The 22875-nt window shown below is 46.7% G+C and overlaps 1 protein-coding gene across 3 annotated transcripts in view; it reads right to left on the bottom strand.

Annotated features, from left to right (window-relative positions):
* DOK2 (docking protein 2) overlaps nt 1–22875 on the bottom strand; it is a 90296-nt gene that overhangs the window by 66505 nt on the left and 916 nt on the right. The window contains exon 1 of one of the 3 annotated variants that reach the window (XM_073557120.1): nt 3372–3725. The exons of the other annotated variants lie outside the window; for them this stretch is intronic. The gene's annotated coding sequence lies outside the window, so the exon portion shown is untranslated. Of the gene's footprint in view, nt 1–3371; nt 3726–22875 lie in introns of those variants that run through there. 3 annotated transcript variants of the gene reach the window in all.

The raw sequence follows: 22875 nt of genomic DNA, 5'->3' as shown, positions 1-22875 counted from the left end.
GGAAAAACTGTGAATACGAGACACGCACTGTGCTTCCTATTTTGATTCACATTTTTCCCTAGTAGCACCATAAAAAAAGGAATACAAAAATGACTTTAAAATTAAACCTTTTGTATTGCAAAAAAAAAAAAAAATGGGGGTAAAAATAATTTGAATATCCGAAGGAGCAAAAAAGGCTAGTGGTGTTAAAAACATATATGCAAATAAAACTCACAATTTTCCCTATTCAGAAATGGTGGGAAAATGGCCCTGACCTTTTTAAAGAAGCAGCTATTTTGGACCTTGAGACATTTTGAGCCCTGTAACTTTTCATTTTTTCTGTTGACATGGCTGCCTTGTTTTTTGAGGCACAAGATCTATTTTTAATGACTCCATTTGGGTACGTTTTCGGTAAAAAAAAACAACTAGATATATATATATATATATATATATATATATATATTTAGTTTTCTATATCGATGGAGTTGTGTGAGGGCTTGTGTTTTGTTTTTTTCTGGTGGCGGGCTAGTATTTTTATTGGTGCTATTTTGAGACACATTCAATGTTTTGATCGCCTTTTATCGTATTTTTTCCAGAGGTGGGGTGATTGTACAATGGCAATTTTGGAGTTCCATTTTTTTTTGTTCGTGGTGTTTCCGATAAAGAGGATCTGCCAACAGGGCAAAAGTGTGAAGTTTGTTGTAATCTATCTCTTCTCCTTTTAACTAATTTTTATCGTCTTTACCAGGGGACGTGACTTACAGGGTAATTATGCAAATCAGCCTAAAGACACGCCCCAAAATATAACTCTGATAGCAAAATAGTATCGCTAAGTAAAAAAGTCCACTACTTTAATATGGCTGGCCTATCCTTAGCTAGGTCATCAATATCAGATCGGTGGGAGTGCGACACCCGTCCCGGGTCCCCTGTTGCGATCAGCTGTTCCCGCTGATATGCTTAATTGTGGAGTGATACAGCACAGCTCCACCAACTGCATAGTGGCCACAGCAGGGAATTGCACATTTGCCCTCATTCAAATGAATACAGATGGATGTGCAGTACCCCACTGTGACCACTATGCAGTTGATGGAGCTGTGCTGTTCAACGTCACAACTGAGCTTATCCACCAACAGCAGTGGCTGCACCAGGAACAGCTGATCAGCGGGGTGGTCCCCACCAGTCAAATATTGATAGGTCATCAATATGAAAGTATCGGACAAACCCTTTAAGGGTCAATTAATTTTATATTTTTATTGATTGGACTTTTTAGGACACAGTGATAGCAAAATGTTTTATTTTTCATTTCTTTATTAAAAAGGGTGATTTTTAAATTTTTATTTGTTTAAATTTTTTATTAATTTTTGCTTAATTGTTTAGTCTTCCTTAGGGGACTTAGAACTAGTAGCCGAAAATTGCTTATTTGTCTTCATATTGATGGTGTGAGTGGCTAAACAGCAGTGATGGGAGTGACAGCTCTGATCGCTGCTGTTTCAGGCAGATGCTGGCTGTATCACACAGCCAACATCTGCTCGGCATGGTGCGGCCTCAGCTCTTGCACCTGCTAAATACACGGGCACATACTATTATGTCCGTGCTTATCGAGAAGGTGTGATTTCTGTGTGTGTGCTAAAAAAGAACCAGGCGTGTACACACGTGGTCAACATTGTTGGTATCCCTCGTTTAATGACAGAAAAACCCACAATGGTCACAGAAATAACCTGAATCTGACAAAAGTAATAATAAATCAAAAATCTATGAAAATGAACAAATGAAAGTCAGACATTGCTTTTCAACCATGCTTCCACAGAGTTTAACCCCTTTCTGCCATATGACGTACTAATCCGTCCATGTGCCCTGGGACTTAATTCCCAAGGACGGGACTGACACCCGGCACTATGTGTCAGGGGCGGTCACGGACCGCCCCCGACACGTTAACCCCTGGCACACTGCGATCAAACACGATCGCAGTGTACCGGGGCATAAGGGAAGCATCGGCAGGGAGGGGGCTCCCTCCGTGCTTCCCTGAGGCCCCCGAAGCAGCGCGATGTGCTGCGCTGCTCCGAGGACCTCCTTCCCTGCAGGTCCCCGGATCCAATATGGCGCTGGGGACCTTCGGGGGCCTGCAGGGAGGCGGCTTCCTCATGCCTGCTGAGAGCAGGCATGAGGAAGCCTGCTTCAATGCCTGTGTCAGATCGCTGATCTGTCACAGCGATCTGTGATGTGACAGATCAGCGATCTGTCACATGACAGTGATGTCCCCCCTGGGACAGTATAATAAAGTTAAAAAAAAAAAAGTGTAAAAATAATTTAGAAAAAAAAAAAAAAAAAAAAAAAAAATCGCTAATTAAAAAAAAAAAAAATTCCCTAATAAATTCATTTTTTTAAAATAAAAAAAACAAAACAATAAAAGTACACATATTTGGTATTGCCGAGTTCATAACGAACCGCCCTATAAAACTGTCCCATTAGTTAACCCCTTTAGAGAACCCCTTAAAAAATGAAAATAAAAAACAAAGCAAAAAATAATGCTTTATTATCATACCGCCGAACAAAAAGTGCAATAACGCGCGATCAAAAAGACGAATATAAATAACCATGGTACCGCTGAAAATGTCATCTTGTCCTGCAAAAAAAACGAGCCGCCACACAGCATCATCAGCAAAAAAATAAAAAAGTTATAGCGCGCAGAATAAAGCGATGCAAAAATAATTATTTTTTTATATAAAATAGTTTTCATTGCATAAAAGCGCCAAAACATAAAAAAAATATATAATTGAGGTATCGCTGTAATCGTACTGACTCGAAGAATAAAACCGCTTTATCAATTTTACCGCAGGCGGAACGGTGTAAACGCACCACCCAAAAGAAATTCTTGAAATGTTGGTTTTTGTTCATTCTGCCTCCCAAAAATTGGAATAAAAAGCAATCAAAAAATGTCACGTTCCCGAAAATTGTACTACTAAAAACGTCAACTCGTTCCGCAAAAAATAAGACCTCACATGACTCGGTGGGTCAAAATATGGAAAAATTATAGCTCTCAAAATGTGATGATGCAAAAACTATTTTTACAATAAAAGCGTCTTTTAGCGTGACAGCTGCCAAACATAAAAACCCGCCACAAATAGTAAATCAAACCCCCCGTTATCACCCCCTTAGTTAAGGAAAAATAATAAAATTGAAAAAATGTAGTTATTTCCATTTTCCCATTAGGGTTAGGGCTAGGGTTAGAGCTAGGGTTAGGGCTAGGGCTGAGATTAGGGTTAGGGGTGTGTTGGAGTTAGAATTGGGGGTTTCCACTGTTTGGGCACATCAGGTGCTCTCCAAACGCAACATGGTGTCTGATCTCAATTCCAGCCAATTCTGCGTTGAAAAAGTCAAATGGTGCTCCTTACCTTCCAAGCTCTGCCATGCACAGTGTTTTACCCCCACATATCAGGTATCAGCCTACTCAGGACGAATTGCAAATCAACTTTTGTGGTCCAATTTCTTCTGTTACCCTTGGGAAAATAAAAAAATTGGGGACTAAAAGATCATGCTTGTTGAAAAAATATGATTTTTTTTATTTTCACGCCCGGGCATTATAAACTTCTATGAAGCACTGGGGGTTCAAAGTGCTCACCACACATCTAGACAAGTTCCTTAGGGGGTCTAGTTTCCAAAATGGGGTCACTTGTGGGGGGGTTTCCACTGTTTCGGTACATCAGGGGCTCTTCAAAGGAAACATGACACCTGCAGACCATTCCATAAAAGTCTGCATTCCAAAACGTCACTACTTCCGAGCCCTGACGTGTGCCCATACAGTAGTTTTCCCCCACATATGGGGTATCAGGGTACTGAGGACAAGTTGGACAACAACTTTTGCGGTCCTGTTACATTTGGAAAAATAAAAATTGAGGGTGAAAAGATCATTTTTGTGGAAAAAATATGATTTTTTTAATTGGACGGCTGTACGCTATAAACTTCTGTGAAGCCCTTGGGGGTTCAAAGTTCTCACCACATATCTAGATAAGTTCCTTGGGGGGTCTAGTTTCCAAAATGGTGTCATTTGTGGGGTGTTTCCACTGTTTTGGTACATCAGGGGCTTTCCAAACACGACATGGTGTCCGATCTCAATTCCAGCCAAAAAAGTCAAATGGCGCTGCTTCCCTTCCGAGCTCTGCCATGCGCCCAAATAGTCGTTTACACCCACATATGTGGTATCAGCGTACTCAGGACAAATTGCACAATAACTTTTAGGGTCCTATTACCCTTGTGAAAATAAAAATTGGGGGTGAAAAAATGGATTTTTGTGATAACTCACCATAAAATCCTTTTCTCCGAGATGCTCATTGGGGGACACAGATACTGTGGGTGTATGCTTCTGCCGCTAGGAGGCTGACACTAAGTGAAAAAAAGAGGTTAGCTCCTCCTCCGCCTTATACACCCTCGCCCCTATTGCGGGCGGAAATCAGTTTGGTACCAAAGCAGTAGGACAACAAAATCAGCCTTAATACAGGTACAACATGTCCAAAACACCACCCTTATATCAAATTAGTAAATGCATAAAAATTTAAACAAAACAAGAGCCAACTGGCTAATAGAGTGGGTGCTGTGTCCCCCAATGAGCGTCTCGGAGAAAAGGATTTTACGGTGAGTTATCACAAAAATACATGTTTCTCCTTCGCCTCATTGGGGGACACAGAGACTGTGAGACGTCCTAAAGCAGTCCCTGGGTAGGAGATTGACTCACTGATCCAAGCTACATGCACCTCTTGTTTAAAGGTGCGCCACCGCTGTTTGGAGAATCCTTCCACCCAGGCTCGCATCCGCCGGGGCCTGAGCATGGATATTATAGTGTTTGGCAAATGTGTGCAGGCTGGACCAGGTTGCTGCCTTGCAAACCTGTTACGTCGAAGCCTGGTGACGAAGCGCCCAAGAGGCGCCCACTGCCCGAGTAGAGTGCGCTCTGATCCCTGCTGGAAACGGCGTGCCTCTAATGCGGTAGGACTCCTGAATAGTCAAACGAATCCATCTGACTATGGTCGATTTTGAGGCGAGTCCCTTCCTGCGCCCTTCGGGGAGCACGAACAGCGTGTCCGTCTGACGAAAGGGTGCCGTCCTCGACACATACCTCCGGAGGGCTCTTACCAGGTCTAACGTGTGAAGAGCCTTTTCCACACGGTGCACCGGTAGACAACCTCTTCATTAATGTGAACAGAGGACACGACTTTCGTCAGAAAAGGAGGGGCTGGTCTGAGCACCACCTTACCCTTATGGAAAGTGAGGAACGGGGCTTGGCAGGATAGGGCTGCCAGTTCTGAAACCCGCCTGATAGAAGTGATGGCCACTAGGAACATCACTTTCCAGGAAAGGTACCTCAAGAAGATATCCTGAAGCGGTTCAAATGGAGCTTCCTGCAGAACACTTAGGACCAGGTTAAGGTCCCAAGCGTCCATAGGCGCCTTATAGGGAGGTACCAAGTGGGAGACTCCATGGATGAAAGTTTTCACCTGCAGATTGGTAGCAATTCTGCGCTGGAACAGGACGGATAAGGCCGATATTTGTCTCCTGAGGGAACATGGGGCCAAGCCCAAGTCTAGGCCCGACTGGAGAAAAGTCAAGATGTTGGGGATCGAGAATCTCAGCGGAGAAACACCGCGACCTCGACACCAAGCAAAGAACACCATCCAGGTGTCGTGGTAAATTCGTGCTGAAGCAGGCTTCCGGGCGCTAATCATTGTAGCGACCACCTTGCTCCCGAAACCTGCCTGGGTTAGAATACAAGATTCAACAGCCATGCCGTCAAACACAGGGCCCCTGAGTTCGGGTGGCAAATCGGCCCTTGAGTAAGTAGATCTGGGCGATCTGGCAGGCGCCAAGGAACGTTGGCGAGCAGCTGCATTAGATCTGCATACCACGCTCGACGGGGCCAATCTGGGGCCAGCAGAATCGCCGGGACCCCATCCGTCTTGAACTTCTTGATGACCCGCGGATATAGTGGCAGCGGGGGAAATAGATATGGGAGGCGAAACTGGTTCCATGGCAGAACCAACGCGTCCACAGCTATTGCCTGCGGGTCCCTGGCCCGAGCGACATATGTGGGCACCTTGGCGTTCAGTCTGGACGCCATCAGGTCCACGTCTGGAGTTCCCCACAGCTGACAAATCTGCCGGAAGACTTCGGGATGTGGAGACCACTCTCCGGATGCAAGGCCCTGCCGGCTGAGGAAGTCTGCCGCCCAATTTTCCACGCCTGGGATGTGGACAGCCGAAATCACAGTGGTTTGCTTCGGCCCACTGCAGAACGTGCCCCACCTTGCGCATGGTTGCTCTGCTGCGGGTGCCCCCTTGGTGATTTATATAAGCCACCGCCGTGGTGTTGTCCGACTGAACCCGGACGGGGCGGCCTGCTAGAAAGTGATGAAACTTTTGCAGAGCCAGCCGAATTGCTCGTATCTCCAATAAGTTGATCGGGAGGCGTACCTCCTGTGGTGACCACCGTCCCTGGGTCGTGTGGTGGCGAAACCCTGCTCCCCAGCCGAGGAGACTGGCATCGGTTGTCATCACCAACCAATGGTCTGGGGGGAAGGGTTTCCCCTGGGTCAGAGAGGAACTGGTTAACCACCATCCGAGCGACTGCCTGACTTGCAAGGAGAGTCAGCACTGCCGATCGAGCGTGAAGGGATTCTTGTCCTAGGCTGACAAAAGGGCATGCTGCAGGGGGCGAAGATGGAACTGGGTGAACGGTACCGCTTCCATTGCTGCCACCATTTTCCTTAGACTCCTCATCCCGGATCGGATGGTATGAGGGACAGGTTGTCGAAGTTTCCGGACTCCCTGCCGGAGCGCTAGCACCTTTTCCTGAGGGAGAATTACCAACCCTTGGTGAGTGTCGAGAATCATTCCTAGGAAGGACATCTTTTGAGCTGGCACAAGGGATGACTTCTTCGCATTGATCAACCACCCTAAGCGGGAAAGAGTATTGTCATGATCCAGGACGGGATTTCGCTTTGACCCGTCCTGGTTATACTATGGGTTAATTGTGCTGCCTCTCTCTGGCAGCAGGAGGCTATTTAGTGCTCACTGGACCTGGGTCTGGTGTCAGTTATACTCCTGCCCTCGGCTGAGTTAAGTGACCTCTTGTATACGTGTGCCTTGTGCCTGATATCTTGCTTGCTTGTGTGGTTTTGATTTGGTTCTGTCCCTGTTACGAGTTCTGCCTGACCCTCTTGTACTGCGCTACCTCTCGTGTATGACTCTCTGCTTGTGACCCGACTCCTCTCTGCTCGTCCACTTGGTACCACGTCGCCCTCTTGTGTATGGCCTTTGGCTTTGTCTGACCTCCCGTCTGTTTGTCCCTCCTGTACCTCGTTTGCCCGTACTGCTGTGACCTCTGTTTTGCCTGACTCTGAGTTGTTGTATGGTGTCCTGTCCTATCTGAATACAGGACGCTAAGCCCCGCCCCTTGTAGTCACATGACCATAGGTTCCGTGCAAGCTTACTCATTTTCAGTGTCCGCAGGTCCTATGCCTCTATACTTTCCAGCGCTGACTGGACCCTGACACTATTAGCCTGAAGCACGCATGGTCACCTCTGCTGCCCTGCTCCCCAGGTAACTTTCAGCACTGCTTCTGCACTCAGGACACGCGAACTGGCTCTATGAGCAAGTGCAGTGCGGTGTCTCTGACATTATAACTGACCGATACCATTTTTTTTTCTCTGCTCCCATTCACCTGTGTGTGTGATGGATCCTATGCATGCTCTTTCTGAGCAGGTTAAGCATCTGACGCAGATGTCTCAGAAACTCTTTGGAGAACAAAGAGTCCTGGCTCAGTCTCAGCAGCTGATCGCTGACACTGTGCAGGGGGTTCTTTCATTGGGGGCTCGGGATGTTACATTAATTTCCCCTGAGTCTCCAGTGAAGTTACCAGATACCTTTTCTGGAGATAAAAATGACTTCAGAGTTTTCAAGGAGGGCTGTAAGCTTTTTTTTTTCCTTAAGACCACACTCTTCTGGGGATGAAAGTCAGAGAGTGGGGGTAATTATGTCTCTGTTAAGGGGAGCCCCCCAAGCTTGGGCTTTCTCCCTTCCTACCACGGCCCCTGAGCGTATGACTGTGGATGCATTTTTTGAGGCCCACGGACATATTTATGATGAGCCTGATCGGGTGCGTATGGCTAAGGACAGGCTGATGAATGTTTGCCAGGGGAAACACTCAGCCGAGTGGTTTTGCTCAGAGTTCAGACGCTGGGCTGCTGAGGTCTGCTGGAACGACGCCGCTCTCCGGGGGTTGTTCCGTAGAGGCCTGTCTGAGCATCTGAAAGACGCCTTGGCTCTCCACCCCCCACCTGATGCCCTGGAGGAAGCTATGACACAGGCCGTCCGAATGGATCGCAGGTTACGGGCAAGGGGAGTGATACAAACCGAGACATCATTATTCTCCCAAGGAAGGGGAGCCAGTTCTTCATTGAAAATCACGGAGATGGGAACCATCAACCTTAAGGAGGAAGAAAGGAGACAACAGCACGTGAGAAAATGCTGTGTTCACAGTGGCGAGTCTGGACATGGGAAAAAGGATTGCCCCTCCCGGCCACTAACCAACAAGCGACTGAGCCCGGGTGATTATCGTGGAGGTCACCCAGGCTCTCAGGTACCCTTTTCTGCATTTTCTAAAATGTCATTTCAAGTGGAACTTTGTTGTGGGGGTGTCTCCACATCCACTTCTGCCTTCGTGGATTGCGGTTCATCATTGAACTTTATTGACTCTGACTTGGTGGCCAGGTGTAAGTTAGGGACAGTTAGGTTGGAGACTCCGATTCACCTTGTTGCTATTGACAAAACACCACTGGTTAAGAATGACATTATGTTTTGTACTGAAGAGTTTCTCCTTAAAGTGAGTTCCTTACATCAGGAACGCATTTCATGTTTTGTAATGAACAACCTGCCTGCGGGACTGGTGTTGGGGTTCCCCTGGTTACAGCTGCATAATCCTGTGATTAATTGGGAATCTCGGGATATTGTTAAATGGGGTCCCTATTGCTCTGAGAAATGTCTTGTTTCTGTGTCGTCCGTGGGTCTAGAAGGCATTCCGGAGTGCCTGATAGATTATACTGACGTTTTCTCCGAAAAAGAGGCTGAGGTTTTACCACCACACCGCCCATTTGATTGTGCCATTGACCTGGTTCCAGGTGCTAAATTGCCCAAAGCCCGCCTGTTTAACCTCTCGGGTCCGGAACGGGCTGCGATGAAGGAATATATTTCCGAGAGCCTCCGTAAGGGACATATTCGTCCTTCTGTTTCTCCTGTGGCGGCAGGGTTCTTTTTTGTAAAAAAAAAAAAGACGGTGGTTTGCGCCCATGCCTCGATTTTCGTGAGTTAAATAAAATGACTGTGAGGAATACTTATCCCCTTCCACTTATTCCTGATTTATACAATCAGTTGTCCGGAGCTAAGTGGTTTTCGAAATTAGATCTACGGGGAGCGTATAACCTTATCCGAGTCCGGGACGGAGATGAATGGAAGACCGCTTTTCTCACTACTGAAGGGTTGTTTGAAAATTTGGTCATGCCCTTCGGCCTGACCAACGCTCCAGCGGTCTTCCAAAATTTCATAAATCATGTGTACTCCGATTTGATTGGACGTTTTATGGTGGTGTATTTGGATGACATTTTAATCTACTCGCCTGATAAACAGACTCACATTGGTCATGTTCGGGCAGTTCTCCAAAGGTTCAGGGAGAACTGTCTGTTTGCTAAACTTGAAAAATGTTTATTTTTTGTTCAGGAACTGTCCTTTCTGGGGTTCATCGTGTCTGCTGGAGGGTATCGCATGGATCCTAATAAGGTGCAGGCCATTCTCGAGTGGGTTCAACCGTGTGATTTGAAGGGTCTGCAACGGTTCCTAGGGTTCGCTAATTATTATCGGAAATTTATAAGGGGGTTTTCACAGGTGGTTAAACCCCTGACAGACATGACTCAAAAGGGGGCCGATATCAAGAATTGGTCAACCGCAGCGGTAGCGGCATTTCAGTTTTTGAAAAAATGTTTCATGTCGGCCCCCGGTTCTTATCCAACCGGACCCCTCTGAACCATTTATTGTTGAGGTAGACGCCTCAGAGGTGGGGGTGGGGGCGGTATTGTCCCAGGGACCCGCCACTTTGACCAATTTAAGACCTTGCGCCTTTTTCTCAAAGAAGTTCTCCCCTGCGGAGAGAAACTATGATGTGGGGAATCGGGAACTTCTGGCCGTAAAATTGGCTTTTGCAGAATGGAGGCATTTTTTGGAGGGGGCTGTTCATCCTATAACGGTAATCACGGACCACAAAAACCTAGCTTACATTGAGTCAGCTAAAAGGTTGACTCCCAGACAGGCTAGATGGTCACTTTTTTTTCCCGATTCAACTTCTCGATCACTTTTCGGCCAGGATCCAAGAATATCAGAGCGGATGCGTTGTCACGCAATCTTGATCCGGTGTCCCCCCCGGAACCTCCATCCTCCATTCTTCAGCCTGGGGTGGTGGTGGCAGAGGTTTCTAATGTGTTGGAACGGGAGATTCGAGAAGCCCAGGCTCTTGCACCTCCAGCTAAGCCTGTGGATAAACTTTTTGTGCCAGCTCAGTTTCGTCTCAAGGTCCTCCAGGAGTTCCATGACTCAGTTCTGGGTGGACATCCAGGGATCTCAGCGACCCGGAAGGCCATTGCTAGAATATTCTGGTGGTCTTCTTTAGCCTCTGATGTTGGGGAGTATGTGTCTGCGTGTGAGGTTTGTGCCCATGCGAAAACTCCCCATAACCGGCCGGCCGGGGAAATGGTACCACTGCCAATTCCTGAGAGACCATGGACTCATCTGTCCATGGATTTCATCACCAACCTTCTCCCTTCCAAGGGTAATACCGTGGTCTGGGTCGTAGTGGACAGGTTTAGTAAGCAGGCACATTATGTACCTTTGGCAGCTCTACCTAATGCGGAAACATTGTCCAGATTGTTTGTGGAGCATGTGGTGCGGTTGCATGGGGTACCCCTGAATGTGGTGTCTGATAGGGGAGTGCAATTTGTGTCCAGATTTTGGAGAGCCTTTTGTAGGAGGTTGGGTATTGGTCAGTCCTTTTCATCCGCCTACCATCCAGAGACTAATGGGCAGACTGAGCAGACCAATCAGTCTCTGGAGCAAATTCTGCGTTGTTTGACCTCAGCCCGACAGGATGATTGGTGTTCTGTGTTACCATTGGCTGAGTTTGCATTTAACAACCGCACTAACCAGTCTACGGGTACATCTCCTTTTTTTTGCAATTATGGGTTTCATCCTCATTTTGGAGAATTTTCCCGCTTGAATTCTGGGTGTCCTGGGGCGGACGAGACGATCCAGCGGTTGGGGGAGGTATGGCGGGAGGTCCAGAATAACATTACGAAGGCCCAGGACAAATTTAAATTTTTTGCGGACAAAAAACGATCCGTGGGTCCAGTGTTTCAGGTCGGAGATAAGGTATGGTTATCCACCAAAAATATAAGGCTCAAGGTCCCCTCTGCGAAGCTTGGACCCAAGTTTATAGGTCCCTATGTAATTACCGAAGCAGATAACCCGGTGGCTTTTCGGTTGAGTCTTCCGCCATCTCTAAGGATCCCTAATGTTTTCCATAAGGCCCTTTTGAAACCTGTGAGGTCCGGTGGGGAGGGATCATCATCTTCCCCGACACCGGTTCTGGTAGATGGGCAGGCTGAGTACGAGGTGGAACGAATTGTCGACTCCAGGTTGGTCCGTCGCGCCCTTCAATATCTGATACATTGGAAGGGCTACGGTCCTGAGGAACGCTCGTGGGTTCCTGCTCGATCAGTTCATGCGGATCGGTTGATCCAAGCCTTTCACGCCAAGTACCCTGAGAGACCTGGGGGTCCGGTGGCCCCCCATTGAGAGGAGGGTACTGTCATGATCCAGGACGGGATTTCGTATTGACCCGTCCTGGTTATACTATGGGTTAATTGTGCTGCCTCTCTCTGGCAGCAGGAGGCTATTTAGTGCTCACTGGACCTGGGTCTGGTGTCAGTTATACTCCTGCCCTCGGCTGAGTTAAGTGACCTCTTGTATACGTGTGCCTTGTGCCTGATATCTTGCTTGCTTGTGTGGTTTTGATTTGGTTCTGTCCCTGTTACGAGTTCTGCCTGACCCTCTTGTACTGCGCTACCTCTCGTGTATGACTCTCTGCTTGTGATCCGACTCCTCTCTGCTCGTCCACTTGGTACCACGTCGCCCTCTTGTGTATGACCTTTGGCTTTGTCTGACTTCCCGTCTGTTTGTCCTTCCTGTACCTCGTTTGCCCGTACTGCTGTGACCTCTGTTTTGCCTGACTCTGAGTTGTTGTATGGTGTCCTGTCCTATCTGAATACAGGACGCTAAGCCCCGCGCCCCTTGCAGTCACATGACCATAGGTCCCGTGCAAGCTTACTCATTTTCAGTGTCCGCAGGTCCTATGCCTCTATACTTTCCAGCGCTGACTGGACCCTGACACTATTAGCCTGAAGCACGCATGGTCACCTCTGCTGCCCTGCTCCCCAGGTAACTTTCAGCACTGCTTCTGTACTCAGGACACGCGCACTGGCTCTATGAGCAAGTGCAGTGCGGTGTCTCTGACAAGTATCTAGCGTGATGTTGTCATTTTCCTCGCATGCCCGCATTGAAGGGCCTTTGACCAAGAAGTCGTCAAGATAAGGCAAGACGACTATGCCTCGAGAAAGCAGTATGGCCATGACAACTGCCATAACCTTTGTGAACACTCTGGGAGCCGTGGCTAGCCCGAAGGGTAGTGCTACGAACTGAAAATGTAGATCGCTGATGGTGAAGCATAGAAACCTCTGATGAGGAGGAAAAATGGGAATATGCAGATATGCATCCTGGATATCTATTGAGGCCAAGTATTCTCCCTGCTCCATGGCCTATATGACTGACCGGAGAGACTCCATCCGGAAATGTCTGATCCTGAAGAATTTGTTCAGAAGCTTCAGGTCCAAAATAGGCCTGACAGACCCGTCCTTTTTGGGAACCACAAACAGGTTGGAATAGAACCCCTGATTTTTTTCGTGTTCCGGCACTGGAACAATTACTCCGTTGTGCTGGAGCGATTTGATGGCTCCGAATAGCGCCCTTGCCTGGACATCCACTCTGAGAAGCCGGGAAAGAAAAAACCATCTTGGCGGGTATCCAACAAACTCTATTTTGTAACCTGAGGCCACCAATTCCTTTACCCATGCATCATGAGCGACATTGGCCCAGACATGGAAAAACCAGAGTAGGCGGTCACCCACCTTGCTGGTGTCTTCTGGTAAAGGCCTCGAGTCATTTGGCTGACGATCTTTGGGGTCTGTATTCCCTCGATCTGGGCTGCTGAGTACGCAACCTCCCCAATGGGTTGGCTCTATATGAGACCTGCTGCTCCCTAACCTGGTTGGGGCGGCCTGAGGCAGCGGAATTGGCCGCTGTAGTCCACCCGGTGTTGCAAAAGGCCCGAACACGTGCCTGAAACGGGTGACAAAAAAGCGGTTTGACCCTTTGTTGAGGGAGAAACCCGCTCTTTCCTCCTGTGGAGTCGGAGATAAGTTGATCCAACTTCTCCCCAAATAGGCGGCCGCACTCATAAGGCAGGGAAGTCAAGGACTTCTTAGAAGAATCGGCTCGCCATGTCCTTAACCATAGGGCTCTTCTGATCGAAATTGTATTAGCGGCAGCAAGTGCCGAGCAATTGGCCGCATCCAAAGACACATTGATTACATAGTCTCCGGCCATCGCCATCTGACCTGCGACCCCCGAAATCTCTGCAGGTAGATCCTGCTCCTGCGCGACCTTGTTTAATGTTTCTGACCATGACATCATAGCCTTGGCTACCCAAGTTTCTGCGAACGAGAGAGCGAGTGCTGACCCTGACGCCTCATATACTGAGCGAGCCAAGCTCTCTATAAGGCGATCCGTGGGATCCTTAATTGAGGAAACACTAGGGACGGATAGCAGGGTCTTAGTGGCTATGCGCGAAACTGGAGGATCCACCATCAGGGATTCCATCCATCTTTTACGGAGGTCCGGAGCAAACAGATACCTTGTTTCGAGTGACTTTTGACCCGAGAAACGCCTGTCTGGACGTTCGCTGTGCCGCTGCACTATGTCCTCAAACTCCGGGTGAGAGGAAAAAATTCTGTGCGGGTGCTTCACTCGCTTAAATGCCACTTTATGCCCCGTAGCCGCTGCGGGATCATCCTCAATCCCCAGGGTCTGATTGACGGCTTCTATGAGGCTGTCTACTGTTTCACGTGACCCTGGAGTGTCCAGGTCAAGGGGCTCGTCTGAGTCGCAATCTGAGGTCTGCTCGCTATCAACCACTGATGACGGGGATCGAGAAGCAGAGCTTACGGATGCCAAGGCACCGGATTGGCTGGGCGACACCGTGTGGATTCGATTCCTCCGGGTCTGCCTGGAGTGGGAGCGGCCCCTGCAGGCCGGAGGCTTTTGTGAGGTGGATGTTCCCTTTAAGGCCGGCGAGCCATTGTCTCTGCCCCTATCTGGGACTTGAAGGGACTCTATTGCTCTCGTAAGCGACGCCATGGACTGTGACAGTGATCGGGCCCACTCCAGGGGATTTGACACATTGGTCACGGTCGCAGGGGAGGGCTCCTGGGCGCGTTCGGATTCGCAGGCTTCGCATAATTGTTTGCTCTGCGCCCGCGGAAACGCAGCCCGACAAGAGATGCATGCAGCGTAAGAGAACGTGTGCGTCTTTGCCTTTTCGGACATGCTGTATCTGTCCGCTGCTGGGGATGTGGGGAGGAGGTAGCACCTCGTTTTCCCTGTAGCGTGGCCTCTCGGGCGGCACTTACCCCAGTCCTGCGCCCCCCCCCCCCGTCCTGGCTGCTTCCTTCAAATCGCGCCACCAGCTGTGGGAGTGAGCCAGCATGTAAAACCGCTCTAGGAGCGGTGCTTCCGTTCTGCAGCCTAGCCGCGCTCCGAAGCCGGGGCATAAATTTCTTCGCCACCGCCCAGTGACGCACGGCTCCAGGGGCGGGACTTCCGGCTGCGGCCTAGCTCCAGCCTCGACCGGGAGGGGGCATGGATCCAGCCACTCTCAGCCTTGCATGGCCGGTGGCTTCCGCCGGCTGGGGGCTCCAGCCCTGAAATCTTTGCAGGAGCCCTCCCAGACCCTCTCCTCACCGTTGATCCTCTTCAGCCTGAGCAGGGGGCCTTGATAAGATAGGACGGTGCAGGCACCCTAGCTCCATCTAACCCCTTCAGGGGGTGAGGAGAGGGACCGTCCGCCACCTTGCAGCACCGTAGTCTAGGCATTGGTGGAGCAGTGGGGGCCGCACGGACTAGTCTTGTGCCTCTGTAAAGCCCATGGTTTCAATACCTAGGGGTGGTCAGAACGAAGTCCGGGATTGTGTCCCACAACGCGGGAGAGGATACGTGGAGGGACACTCGCACGTGCTTGCCCGTTGTTGGTTTATGGAAATCGGACCCTTTCAATTGGATCCGTTGCCCCTGTCACATCTTCATGGAAAAAGACAAAAAAAGTCTGGAGAAAAAAACAGACATGTGCTTCCATGGACACTAAGCAAAAAACTGATTTCCGCCCGCAATAGGGGCGAGGGTGTATACGGCGGAGGAGCTAACCTCTTTTTTTCACTTAGTGTCAGCCTCCTAGCGGCAGAAGCATACACCCACAGTATCTGTGTCCCCCAATGAGGCGAAGGAGAAAGATCATTTTTGTGTAAAAGATATGATCTTTTTAATTGTACGGCTGTACGTTATAAACTTCTGTGAAGCCCTTGTGGGTTCAAAGTTCTCACCACATATCTAGACAAGTTCCTTGGGGGGTCTAGTTTCCAAAATGGGGTCACTTGTGAGGGGGTTTCCACTATTTAGGTACATCAGGGGCTCTCCAAACGTGACATGGCGTCCGATCTGAATTCCAGCCAATTTTGCATTGAAAAAGTCAAACGGCGCTCCTTCCCTTCTGAGCTCTGCCATGCGCCGAAACAGCGGTTCCCCCCCACATATCAGGTAACAGCGTACTCAGGACAAATTGCACAATAACTTTTGCAGTCCAATTTCTCCTGTTACCCTTGGTAAAATAAAAAAAATTGGACCTGAACTAATTTTTTTGTGAAAAAAAGTTAAAATGTTCATTTTTTTTTTAAACATTCAAAAAATTCCTGTGAAGCACCTGAAGGGTTAATAAGCTTCTTGAATATGGTTTTGAGCACCTTGAGGGGTGCAGTTTTTAGAATGGTGTCACTTTTGGGTATTTTCTATCATATAAACCCCTCAAAGTGACTTCAAATGTGATGTGGTCTGTAAAAATAAAATGGTGTTGCAAAAATGAGAAATCGCTGGTCAACTTTTAACCCTTATAACTTATTAACAAAAAAAATTTTGTTTCCAAAATTGTGCTGATGTAAAGTAAACATATGTGAAATGTTACTTATTAAGTTTTTTTGGGTGCCATATCTCTGTTTTAAGGACATAAAAATTCAAAGTTGGAAAATTGCAAAATTTTCAAAATTTTCGCCAAATTTCCATTTTTTTCACAAATAAACGCAAGTTATTTGAATGAAATTTTACCACTAACATGAAGTACAATATGTCACAAGAAAACAATGTCAGAATCACCGGGATCCATGGAAGCGTTGCAGAGTTATTACCTCATAAAGGGACAGTGGTCAGAATTGTAAAAATTGGCTCGGTCATGAACATGCAAACCACCCTTGGGGGTTAAGGGGTTAATAAGAAAATAAAACTCATGAAATAGGCCTGGACAGAAATGATGGCTCCCTTAACTTAATATTTTGTTGCACAACCTTTTGAGTCAATCACTGCAATCAAACGATTCCTGTAACTGTCAATGAGACTTCTGCACCTCTCGACACGTATTTTGGCCTACTCAAGAGCAAACTGCTCCAGTTGTCTCGTGTTTGAAGGTTGCCTTTTCCAGACAGCATGTTTCTGCTCTTTCCAAAGATGCTCAATGGAATTTAGGTCAGGACTCATAGAAGGCCACTTCAGAATAGTCCAATGTTTTCCTCTTAGCCATTCTTGGGTGTTTTTAGCTGTGTGTTTTGGGTCATTATCCTGTTGCACAGACCCATGACCTGCGACTGAGACCAAGCTTTCTGACACTAGGCAGCACGTTTCTCTCTAGAATCCCTTGATAGTCTTGAGATTTCATTGTACCCTGCACAGATTCTAGACACCATGTGCCAGATGCAGCAAAGCAGCCCCAGAACATAACAGAGCCTCCTCCATGTTTCACAGCAGGCACAGTGTTCTTTTCTTGATATGCTTCATTTTTCCGTCTGTGAATATAGAGCTGATGTGCCTAGCAAAAAAGTTCCATTTATGTCTCATCTGTCCATATGACATTCTTCCAGAAGCTTTGTGGCTTGTCAACATGTAGTTTGGCAAATTCCAGTCTGGCTTTTTTATGATTTTTTTTCAACAATGGTGTCCTCTTTGGTCGTCTCCCATGAAGTCCACTTTGGCTCAAACGACGGAAGGTGCGATCTGACACTGATGTACCTTGAGCTTGATGTTCACCTTTAGTATGTTGAGAAGTTTTTCTTTGCTCTTCTGTTACCATTCGTATTATCCGTCTCTTTGATTTGTCATCAATTTTCCTCCTGCGGCCAGATCCAGGGAGGTTGGCTACAGTCCCATGGAGCTTAAATCTCTGAATAATATGTGCAACTGTAGTCACAGGAACATCAAGCTGCTTGGAGATGTTCTTCTAACTTTTACCTTTAACATGTTTGTCTATCATTTTCTTTCTAATCTCCTGAGACAACTCTTTCCTGCGCTTCCTCTGCTCCATGCTGAGTGTGATACACACCATGTCACCAAACAGCACAGTATCTGTAGCCCTCTATACAGGCAACTCACTGATTCCAAGAGTGTAGAATCCTGTGATCCTAATTAGGGGACACACCTTGATTTAACATGTCCCTTTTGTCACATTATTTTCAGGGATACCATCATTTCCGTCCAGGCCTATTTCATCATGAGTTGTTTTTTTTTTTTTTTTTTTTTTAATTCTGTGGAAGCATGGTTGAAAAGCAATGTCTGACTTTCATTTGATGCAGGAAAGATATATACAGTCATATGTAAAAGTTTGGGCACCCCTATTAATGTTAACCTTTTTTCTTTATAACAATTTTGGTTTTTGCAACAGCTATTTCAGTTTCATATATCTAATAACTGATGGACTCAGTTATATTTCTGGATTCAAATGAGGTTTATTGTACTAACAGAAAATGTGCAATCTGCATTTAAACAAAATTTGACCGGTGCAAAAGTATGAGCACCCTTATCATTTTCTTGATTTGAACACTCCTAACTACTTTTTACTGACTTCCTGAAGCACTAAATTGGTTTTGTAACCTCATTGAGCTTTGAACTTCATAGCCAGGTGTATCAAATCATGAGAAAAGGTATTTAAGGTGGCCACTTGCAAGTAGTTCTCCTATTTGATTCTCCTATAAAGAGTGGCATCATGGGCTCCTCAAATCAACTCTCAAATGATCTGAAAACAAAGATTATTCAACATAGCTTTTCAGGGGAAGGATACAAAAAGTTGTCTCAGTGATTTAACCTGTCAGTTTCCACTGTGAGGAACATAGTTAGGAAATGGAAGAACACAGGTACAGTTCTTGTTAAGCCCAGAAGTGGCAGGCCAAGAAAAATATCAGAAAGGCAGAGAAGAAGAATGGTGAGAACAGTCAAGGACAATCCACAGACCACCTCCAAAGACCTGCAGCATCATCTTGCTGCAGATGGTGTCACTGTGCATCGGTCAACAATACAGCGCATGGATAACGCCTTTTTGTATGACCAAACAACTCAATCTTTGTTTCATCAGTCCACAGGACCTTCTTCCAAAATGTAACTGGCTTGTCCATATGTGCTTTTGTATACCTCAGGCGACTCTGTTTGTGGCGTGCTTGCAGAAACGGCTTCTTTCGCATCACTCTCCCATACAGCTTCTCCTTGTGCAAAGTGCGCTGTATTGTTGACCGATGCACAGTGACACCATCTGCAGCAAGATGATGCTGCAGGTCTTTGGAGGTGGTCTGTGGATTGTCCTTGACTGTTCTCACCATTCTTCTTCCCTGCCTTTCTGATATTTTTCTTGGCCTGCCACTTCTGGGCTTAACAAGAACTGTACCTGTGTTCTTCCATTTCCTTATTATGTTCCTCACAGTGGAAACTGACAGGTTAAATCTCTGAGACAACTTTTTGTATCCTTCCCCTGAAAAGCTATGTTGAATAATCTTTGTTTTCAGATCATTTGAGAGTTGTTTTGAGGAGCCCATGATGCCACTATTCATAGGAGAATCTAATAGGAGAACTACTTGCAAGTGGCCACTTTAAATACCTTTTCTCATGTTTTGATACACCTGGCTATGAAGTTCAAAGCTTAATGAGGATACAAAACCAATTTAGTGCTTCAGGAAGTCAGTAAAAAGTAGTTAGGAGTGTTCAAATCAAGAAAATGATAAGGGTGCCCATACTTTTGCACCGGTCAAATTTTGTTTAAATGCAGATTGCACATTTTCTGTTAGTTATATTTCTGGATTCAAATGAGGTTTATTGTACTGAGTCCATCAGTTATTAGATATATGAAACTGAAATAGCTGTTGCAAAAACCAAAATTGTTATAAAGAAAAAAGGTTAACATTAATAGGGGTGCCCAAACTTTTACATATGACTGTATCTTTGTACCGTGTTAGCCAGTAGATAGAAGAATATTTAGAAGTGAGAGACCTCAGTGGTTGATACCTTTTAATGGCTAACTGAAAAGATGGTAACAAATTGCAAGCTTTCAAGACTACGCAGGTCTCTTCATCAGGCTGGACTAATACAAAATCTGAAGAATCACATATTTATACACAAGACAGTTTATACACTTGTCTTAGGCTACTTTCACACTAGCGGTTTTTTGCGCTGCGTGCGCAGTGCAAACGCATACAAAAAACGCATAAGCGTTTTGTATGCGTTTGCTTATTTTTTGTGCATGCCTCTTAGCCAATTTTACTCAAAAAAACGCATGTGTTTTTAAACACTGACGTGCGCATGTCTATGCGCACGTCAGCGTTTCCATAGACTGTAATGTGGTTTTTTTTGCGCATTTCCTGCACATTTGTGCGCATGCGTTTTTTGAAACAGGTTTGGCGCACAGAAAATGCAACAGTGTGCGTCCGGCGTGCATAGGCGCACACTGCAAAAAAACGCATGAGCACAAAAACGCATACAAACGCTTGACAATGCGCACCCATGTTAAACATAGGATAAGTAAAGATCATGACTGAGACTTTTTTTTAGTTGAAACGCGTTGATCCTCCTCACTGGTGTGCTTGGTGTTGGCTATAAGAGATTTTTAAAGAACCAACATATTTTTAAGTTGTCCAATAAAGCTTTGTAAAATTGCAGCCGCCTCCGTCTCAAGCTGGATCAATTTTTTTTCCCTCTTGTTCCAACATAGGGGCGCATTGCGCATGTATGCCCACGCAGCGTTGCGCAAAAAAACGCTAGTGTGAAACCAGCCTTAACTATTGCATTATTTATGTGCTGTCTTGTGTATAAATATGTGATTCTTCAGATTTTGTATTAGTCTAGCCTGATGAAGAGACCTGAGTAGTCTCGACAGCTTGCAATGTGTTACCGTCTTTTCAGTTAGCCATTAAAAGGTATCAACCACTGAGGACTCTCAATTCTAAATATTCTTTTGACTTTCATCTGTTCATTTTCATAGATTTTTGGTTTATTATTACTTTTGTCAGATTCAAATTATTTCTGTGACCATTGTGAGGTTTTCTGTCATTACACGAGGGGTAAAAACAATTTTGACCACATGTGTATACATATATATATATATATATATATATATATATACACACATATACTGATCAAATAAATAAAGGGGACACAATCCCATTAATAACAGGCTGTTTGTGTCCCCTTTATTTATTTTGAGCAGTATATATATATATATATTATATATATATATATATATATATATATATATATATATACAGTACAGACCAAAAGTTTGGACACACCTGGCCTCCACAGTCACCAGACCTGAACCCAATCGAGATGGCTTGGGGTGAGCTGGATCGCAGAGTGAAGGCAAAAGTGCCAACAAGTGCTAAGCATCTCTGGAAACTACTTCTAGACTGTTGGAAGACCATTTCCGGTGACTACCTCTTGAAGCTTATCAAGAGAATGCCAAGAGTGTGCAAAGCAGTAATCAAAGCAAATGGTGGCTACTTTGAAGAACCTAGAATATAAGACATATTTTCAGTTGTTTCACACTTTTTTGTTAATTATATAATTCCACATGTTAATTCATAGTTTTGATGCCTTCAGAGTGAATCTACAATTTTCATAGTCATGAAAATAAAGAAAACTCTTTGAATGAGGTGTGTCCAAACTTTTGGTCTGTACTGTATATATAAAATTGAGTGTATGTGTGTATTACCAACCAATCACAAAACATCTTTCATTTCACCAGAGCTGTTTAAAAGCTGAGCTGTGATTGGTTGCTATGAGCAACAGTTTTCCTTGCAACCAATCACTAAGCATCTTTCATTTCACCAGAGCTGACCAAAACCACCTGCACATCTGTGGTATCGCCACGACCAAAACCACCTGCACGTAAGTGGTATCGCCACAACCCAACCACTTGCACATCTGTGGTATTGCCACGACAAGGACCACCTGCACGTCTGAGGTATCGCCACGACCACCTACACGTCTGTGGTATCGCCACGACCAGGACCACCTACACATCTGTGGTATCGCCACAACCAAACCACCTTCACGTCTGTGGTATTGCCACGACCAGGACCACCTACACGTCTGTGGTATCGCCACGACCAGGACCACCTGCACGTCTGTGGTATCCCCACGACCAGGATCACCTGCATGTCAGTGGTATCGCCACGACCAGAACCACCTGCATGTCTGTGGTATCATCACGACCCAACCACCTGCACGTCTGTGGTATCGCCACGACCAGGACCACCTGCACGTCTGTGGTATCGCCACGACTAGGACCACCTGCACGTCAGTGGTATCGCCACGACCAAAACCACCTGCACGCCTGTGTTATCGCCACGATCCAACCACCTGCACATCTGTGGTATCGCCACGACCAGAAACCACCTGCACATCTGTGGTATCGCCACGACCAGAACCACCTGCACATCTGTGGTATCGCCACGACCAGAACCACCTGCACATCTGTGGTATCGCCACGACCAGAACCACCTGCACATCTGTGGTATCGCCACGACCAGAACCACCTGCACATCTGTGGTATCGCCACGACCAGAACCACCTGCACATCTGTGGTATCGCCACGACCAGAACCACCTGCACGTCTGTGGTATCGTCACGACCAGAACCACCTGCATGTCTGTGGTATCGTCACGACCAGAACCACCTGCATGTCTGTGGTATCTCCACGACCAAAACCACCTGCATGTCTGTGGTATCGCCACAACCCAACCACTTGCACATCTGTGGTATTGCCACGACCAGGACCACCTGCATGTCTGTGGTATCGCCACGACCACCTGCACGTCAGTGGTATCGCCACGACCAGGACCACCTGCACGTCAGTGGTATCGCCATGACCAGGACCACCTGCACGCCTGTGTTATCGTCACGATCCAACCACCTGCACATCTGTGGTATCGCCACGACCAGAACCACCCGCACATCTGTGGTATCGCCACGACCAGAACCACCTGCATGTCTGTGGTATCGTCCCGACCCAACCACCTGCACATCTGTGGTATCGCCACGACCAAAACCACCTGCATGTCTGTGGTATCGCCACAACCCAACCACTTGCACATCTGTGGTTTCGCCACGACCACCTAC

The sequence above is a fragment of the Dendrobates tinctorius genome, unplaced genomic scaffold (assembly GCF_039654945.1).
Source record: "Dendrobates tinctorius isolate UK_male_01 unplaced genomic scaffold, ASM3965494v1 ptg000245l, whole genome shotgun sequence".
Lineage (NCBI taxonomy): Eukaryota > Metazoa > Chordata > Amphibia > Anura > Dendrobatidae > Dendrobates > Dendrobates tinctorius.
Note: the sequence above shows the minus strand (reverse complement) of the source record. Positions and strands in the feature narration are given on the sequence as shown.